At 31.5% G+C, this 8,060-nt stretch overlaps 1 pseudogene; it reads right to left on the bottom strand.

The window, feature by feature from the left end:
* Positions 1-582: 582 nt before the first annotated feature.
* On the bottom strand, positions 583-7,079 carry LOC134470405 (olfactory receptor 5H17-like; annotated as a pseudogene).
* Positions 7,080-8,060: the final 981 nt, after the last annotated feature.

Raw genomic sequence — 8,060 nt, forward strand, 5'->3', positions numbered from 1 at the left:
TTAAAAACAACTTTTACTCTAAGCCTTGACCTCAATGTTTTAGTACCCATCTTATTCTTGAGTATTCAAAGCTTAGATGATATTTCTCTAACACATACGAGTTGAATAATTCCAAGATATGAAACTCACCATTTCCTCTCTCCAAAAAAGTAGAATGAAAGAACTTTTTATGACCAGCAGTAATACAGTGCTTTTTTTTTTTACTCAAAAACAAATTTGCAGCCACAGAAACATAAATGTGATATGAGTCCAAACAACACAGTGTTACTATTTGGATAAACTTGCCATACTCTTGTCATTTGGAAAAATGTAGTTTATTGATCAATATATAAATAATGCAAGAACACAAATTGTAAACTGTTTTACTTCTTTTCAGCTTTAAAGTTTCTTGTATGACATGAATAATATATTAAAACTGTTTATGAGTGAAGGATGCAAATGTTTTCAGAACATAATTAATACACATACACTTAAGTCATTAATATTATAGAATTATAACCACAAAAATCTGTGAAAAATACTGAAAATGTGCATTTTTTATGTTTTATTTTAGGTAAAAGAGAGTAGATATTAATATGAGACCTAAGCATTTCTCTTGAACATTTTTCTCAGTGAATCTATGAGTGGTCTATTTCTCAAACTGTAGTAAAATGGATTTATTGCAGAGTTTATGATGTTGCAAATCAAACAAAGATCATATCCTAATCATCTACTTGTGAAGATGCTGGGTGTACATACATGAAGAGAAGGGGGCCATAGTATAAAGACACAGACAAGAGATGGGTTCTGCAGGTGGTGAAGGGTTTCCTTATGCCTTTGAGAGACTTCTTGTTTAAAACAGTGAATAGAATAAGTGTATAAGAAATAAGAACAATCAAAATTCTGAGTACCTGAAATGAATCAGAGAAAATAAAAACAAGTAGATAATTAAGAGCACGATCTGTACAATAAATCTTAAACAATGGTATAACCTCACAATAAAAGTCATGTATGAGGTAGGAATTACAGAATGTTAATCTGAATTTAAAAAACTATCATAAATTAAGGCATTAAGAAGCCACCTACAAATGATAAAACTAATAGATTGATGCATAGTCTATTGGTCACAATGACTGGGTAAAGCAAAGGTTTGTGTACAGTTACATAGTGATCATAAACCATTGCCGCTAGGAGAAAACATTCTGTGGTTGCACTAACTATAAAGGAGAGAGATTGTATGTTTGAATGTCCACTTTATATGATTTAATTTTGCAATGTGAACAAATATTTCTAAGATGACAATATGTAATCCATTAACTAGTGATATCCTACTGTTTATTTTTTTCTGAAATTCTGTATAACTTGTGCCCTTTTTCTGCTTTTTTTTCCTTTTTCTCCTTAAATAAAATTAAAAAAACAAAAAACAAAAAACTTTTCCCTACACAATCCTTTTTGTCATTCCCAGGTGCATTCCCTCGAGAAATGACAGTATTAAAAGGTCTTCAGTTCCTTTGGTAAATGTTCTGTTTCTTTTATATGTGGTCCATTTCTATGCTTAGGATGTGCTGAAATATATTTCTGATTCTGATTATAGGCTGGAATGATACTGAAGTAGTCTTGTGAATATATACATCATACAATTCATCTATCGCAAGGGAAGTCATTATAGAGTCTCCCCAAAATAAGAAACTCATCTCACCCTGAAATATGAATGTGGCACAAATGCTAGTCTTGAGGGTTTAGGAACCTTGCAGAAGGATCAGGAGGGGGATTATAATTATCAGGCTTATCTATAGACATTTACCCAGTCTGGGTACAGTGTGTGGCTAGTGTCCTCAAAAAAGACATGCCTATTTAGAACTTCAGAATGTGTTTTTCCTTATTTGAAATTAGTATTTGTGCAGATAAAATTAAGAAACTTGAGATTAAATCATCATGGATTTATTAGGCTTATTTAAGTCCAATGACTACTGTTCTTATATGAAGAAGAAAGGACACAGAGAAGATATAAAAGTGGAAACTGAAGTTAAAGTGTACCAAGACATATAATATCTGAGTTGAAAGAGGCAAGGGAAGATTGTCCAAGTCTCCAGAGGGAACATGGTCTAAACAACAACTTGATTACAAACTTCTGGTTTCCAGAATTATGAAGTTAAATTTTTGTTGTTTTAAGTCACCCAGTTTCTGGAAATTTGTTATGGCACCCTAAAAAATATACCAGATATTATGGTCATATTCTTCATTAGGGCTCTGACTATAACAATGATGCCTATAAAAGCCTATGTATTTGGATTCTATAAATAGATACTGGACCTAGAGCTAAAGGAAATAATAGTTATTTTAGAGCTATCTCACAGGGATTTAGGGTGAGATAAATCAGTAATTAACTTCTAGTATGACTTCAACAGAATAAAGAACTTCTAACAATGCCAACACTTTAATCCTCAGAATCTTCAAATATAATCCAAATGGGCTGTGGATGTAGAGTGTGTGCTTATTATGAAAACAGCTCTAGATTTGATCCTTAGCACCATACATACAAAAATTTCTTTATATGACAATGATATTTCAAATATATTTAAGGATTAGAGGTTGATGTCTTTACATTAGGAATATCCTGGCTTACCCAAGTGGATAAAAACTAATCACCTGAGTCCTTCAGAATGGAGAATGTTTCCCACACGTTGTCAGACAGGATGCAGTAATGGACAGAAAATCAGAAAGAAGCTACACTGTTGGCTTTCAAGCTGGAGAAAGCGAGCTATAACCCAAGGAAATGTGTGCAGATTTTGAAAAGGCAGGAAATCAGATTCTTTTCTGGAGTACCTAACAATACTAAATTCCCAATACCTTGTGATTATAGTCCAGTGAGACCTGTGTTGAACTTCTGGCTTACAAAATTGTAATGTAAAAAATTACTGTTTTCAGCAATGACATTATAATCATTTATATCGTAATAAAAAATGCAAATACCATCAAATGAATCTATTTTTGTCATCATCATTATGCTTATCATTGCCCCTTATAAATTAAATAATCACAAGTACCTGATCACTCATTGTTTTATCTTTGCAGCAGCCCATATCCCAGTTAATTACTAAGAGAATGTCCAAGTAATTATTATGTGACTGTGTGGCAAAGTTTAATGCCTATCTATGTAGCACCTTCAACAGATTCTTTGATTTTAGAAAGCAGACAATCCAATGCAAAATCCCATGCTGAGGGTCTACCATCTGGAATAGGAGTCAGCAAATGTTTTATGTAAAGGGGAAGATAGTAAATATTTTAGGCTTTGCAGGCCATATGGTCCCTATCACAAATGCTTTGCTTTGCTTTGATATGAAGAAAGCAGCCCCAGACAATATGTTAATAACAAAACATGGTTGTACTCCAAATAAAACATTTTATAAGAGGCAGCAGGCCGGATTTGGCTCATGGGCTATAGTCTAAACCTAGAACAACTATGATAACTATTCTCAACCTGATTCCATACGAAAAAATCTCATGGAAAAATTTAAGTGTGAATGTTTCATTAAAAAAGTGTAATGTCAGGGAATAATAATACAGAAAGGTAACAGGAAAGGGAAAGCGAAATAAAACAAAGAAGTAAAAGAAAGGTGATTCATTATTCCACTAACCACTATTTTATGTGGAGAAGCAGAGAGATATTCCAGTCACTTAGCAATTGTTTCATTGATTTGAACTTGTAGCATGTTTTAACAGTTTATGTCAAACAAGCAAGGAAGCAAACAAACAAACAAGTAGCCCAGAATAAGGACATCCATCACACAGTCAAAAGGGAGAAGGAAAGCAGGAAAAATTTCCTGTATCTTGTTAGGGAAGCCAGAGTGAAGGTCCTATTTATGGCACATCTTTTGAATTCTTAATTAATGAGAGGATCCAGAGACTCTAGGCATAGCCAACTTCGGGAAGCACTACTGTATGACTTTAACTCTGCTTGAAATTAACAAAGCTCAGGTGAAGGAACAGTCAAGGTTTAGGAGACAAACAAAGCTCAGAATCTGAGAGATGAAATCATTACTATGCTCAATATAGGTACCATTCGCGAGTACTTTTTTGTTTGACAGACTAATTGCATTTTTTTGGTAATTACATCTTGCGGCTATAAAATGTTCTGTCTTCTGATTTTACAATCTATTTTGCTTGTTGGGTAGGGATTTTAGCTGCAATACTTTAATTTTTCTTTCACTTCACCAGCAAACCTCAAGGGAACTTTCTCTTCCAAATTGAATAATCCCAGAAGTACATAGTTATTTAAAATTTAATCTATTAACATATTTCAACAAACTTAACAAGTCAGGTAATAATTATCTAAATGATAAACATAAAATATAGATAATGGAAATCATCAAGATTCGCAGTTTAAAATTCTTAGAATTCTGTAAATAGGTGGAAATTTTTTAATTTCATAAAAGCAATCGGCCAAAGGCCTATAGCAATATCTTACTTATTGTTAAAATCTTAAAAAAAATTCCTCTGAGACTGAAAACAAAGGTAAGGCCATTATATTCGACATTACAGAGTAACAGCCAAGAAAACACTAAAATATACTATATATATATATATATATATATATATATATATATATATGTATGTATAAATATTGGGAAGTCATCAAATTTATCTACATTTGTTGTGCTTTGATACACAACTATGCCAGAAAATCTAAGGACAGCTATTAAAAACAAAACATTCAATAATGTAGGTAAATTTAAAAACTTAACATTACTTCATTCACTGACAAAGTGATTTAAGGTTATATGTTAATAAGTGGTACAACCTCAACTCACAGTTTTCTGAGGCCAGTATTCATTTATTTTGCATTTCTTTAATTGAAATTATATGACTACCACATATTACACTCATTCCTAAAAATATGAACAGCACAAGGAAAACCAGTAATTTTTACTATTTTTCCCAATTCTAATTTCCAGTGTCCTTCCTTGATTTGCGTATATTTTTTCAGGCTTTTTATATTAGGCAAATTAATGTATGAACACAAATATAAATACATTGTTCCAATGGTTCTATGTCTTCCTGCTTCACAACTTTTCCTTCAAAAATATATCTGAAGAAACTTTCCATTGTATATCAGCATTCATTTGTTCAATTTTCTACTGATAGACATTTAGACCATCTAAAATATCTCACGCTAGTATCACATAAAAACATTTGAAACTGATTTCCTACATTGTAATGATTTTTAAAATGCATGCTTTAAATCTAGATAATTTTAAATTTCTCATATTGGTATATAAACATATATCTAGACGTCTATGCAACAGTGGTCTCTTTCATTACTGAGTATTGCTAGTTTTTTATAAATTTTTAGTATTTTGCAAGTATGATGGGGGAATTTGGTATACTGGTAATTAGTTGGGAGGCTATTTCCTCCTCACTCTCAGACACTGATCTTTAGGGATAGGAAAACCATGTTTTCAACTTTTAAAATACTTTTTCTAGTACTAATGTTCACATATCTAAATATATTTCTGTTGCCTTTTTGTAATTTATTAATCTATTGATTTATTATTACCAAAGGTTTGTTGTATTTTCTTAATATTCATTATTTACCTGTTATTTGTAGCAAATATTGTCTTTTATGATCATCTTGTTATGCTATTATACTCCTTACTGGTTGTAGGTTTTATGTCTTGCCTGTGTCCCTACTCTAAAGGAACAAACTATATTCTGTAAGTTTCTTCAAATGCTTTCTAAGACATGATTTCAATGTTTATGTGTTTTACGTATTTTCTAATATGGTATTTATTACTGAGAAAGGTTTAAGGTGGAGATCTTGCTATTTTTTTTAAGTGGACAGTGAAATTTCCAATACCATTTATAAAATAAGTAAATTACGTCCTAAAATATCTTCTCTAAAATGTATAAAATTTCTCCTGAACCATTTCAGGAATATGTATTTAGATGACTGGTATTCTTGTATACTTATGAAATAATACTACATAGCATTTCGTCTTAAACAATGTCTTGGCTATTCTTAAACTTTTTCTTTCTCTGATCAATTTCAAAATCAGCTTCTGAATTCTTTAATATAAATCAATTCTGATGGCACCTGATTGGAATTACACCAAATTTACGGATCAGTTTGAGGGAATGCAATGTTGTCCCATCATGTACACTTGCCATTCTGGTTTAATTTTTATTAGGTTATTTCAGTTTTTCTTTTTTCTCTTCTCTTTTCTGTCTTAATTTTCTCTTTTTCTTTTTTTTTTTCTTTCTTTCTTTCTTTCCTTTTTTCTAAGACAGAGTCTCACAATGAACAGTTCAGGCTGGCCTGACACTCGCAACAATTCTTGTGCCTCAACCTCTGAATTGCTAGGATTACAGGTGTACAGCACAATGACCAGATAGCTCAGTTTCTATCCTTTACCGATAAAGAATGAAACCGCTGATAAATAACTTACTGATATTTTCTACAGTCTTTATCAAAAATTAGATACTTGAAGAAACATATACGACAGCAAATTTTTATTTCTATCAATACAAACTTTCAGTATATAATCATTACATGTGCATAGCATATTATAGTAGTGATTCTTTAGATCGCTTCATGTTGCCAATTTTATTTCCTCATCATCAAAGGCCAATTATCAAATAATCAAAAGTAATAAGGATTCTCTGTATTCTGTTAACATTTTATATATTAGTAACATTTATGATCTCAAGATTGGCTGATTTATGTTATTTAACATTGGTTATTTATCACTATCAAAACTAACCAACAAAGACAAATGTTTATGATATTGACATAAAGTTCAATAAATATTAGACAATAAACATTGTTCTACATATTAACTTCCTCTAGTTTCAAATTAAGTATCAAATTTAGCTCCAAATGATACTGAAGATTTAGTTAGGGACCTTTATGAGCATGAGTAATTCATCCACTCATTCATTTTCTCACTCCATACATTCTAATTTAATTGTAACACTGAATGTTTTGAAAGGAGAAGAGGAAGGAGAAAGAAGAGGAAGATAGGGAGGAGAACACATTTTTATCAAGAATGAGTAAAATAAAAGCACGTATAATGATGTTATAATACTTACTTTCCCTTCATCGCTTGGACTATCATTTAAATGTTCAACTGGACCTGCATGAGTTTTGGTGGACCTGTTAAATTAATTCAAAGCAGCAATTAAAAACTAAACATTAAGTTAACTTGTTATTAGAGACTGAAGTAAAGAAATTCAGGAGTTAAGCTCAAATTTGTACAGTTTTTGGTTTTATTTATGCACTACTTTGCTTACCTCTATTAGCTCTAAATGAGATGCAATTTTTTAAAAAAAAATCAGGTTTAAGGACAAATTTCTGCATAAAAATCAGATTTGTCATTATTTGTTGTGTATATGAACATCTGAAAATTTGAAATTGACTTAAATTACATCCACAAAATTGATGCAGTGAACTTGTTTCAACCAAATTTGAAAGTATATACCTGATTTAATTTGCTTATGACAATGAAATCTCTGATTTTACTCCTAAACAAAAGTACAGCGGGACCTTTAATTTAAAAAGAAGTTCATTCCAGTGATTGCCATCTTCCAGAAAACTGATAAGCTGGGGAACCCTAATTCATTAGCTATAGTCCATATATTCTGTGGTTATCTCATGTAATGAACAACACAATTGTAAGACCAACAATGTATTCTTAAAGGGACCTTGTGGATCTGATCTTATTCTACTCTGATATCTGGCATATATTTTTCATAATACCTAGTTTAACTTATTCATGTGTCTATATTATGGTTAATTATGAAATAATCTGATATGATCAGAGATTTATTAGTGCTCAGTTTCTCCTAGTCTTTTTAAATAAAAGTAATCGTGCCAGGTTAAATTCACCTAGTGTTCACTTTGTGGTTAGGTTTCTTGTTTGTTTTTCAGACAGGATCTTGCTATGAACTTGCTAGCCTTAAACTCACTGATATAACCCCACCTGGCCGGTAATTTATGGTAATCCTGTGCTTCAGCTTCCAAAGTGCTGGGCTTACAGTCGTGTGCTACCACACCTGACTAGTTTATTTTGATGCATACATTA

The sequence above is a fragment of the Cavia porcellus genome, unplaced genomic scaffold (assembly GCF_034190915.1).
Source record: "Cavia porcellus strain 051 isolate PalLab524CR breed Dunkin Hartley unplaced genomic scaffold, mCavPor4.1 scaffold_15, whole genome shotgun sequence".
Classification (NCBI taxonomy): Eukaryota; Metazoa; Chordata; class Mammalia; order Rodentia; family Caviidae; genus Cavia; species Cavia porcellus.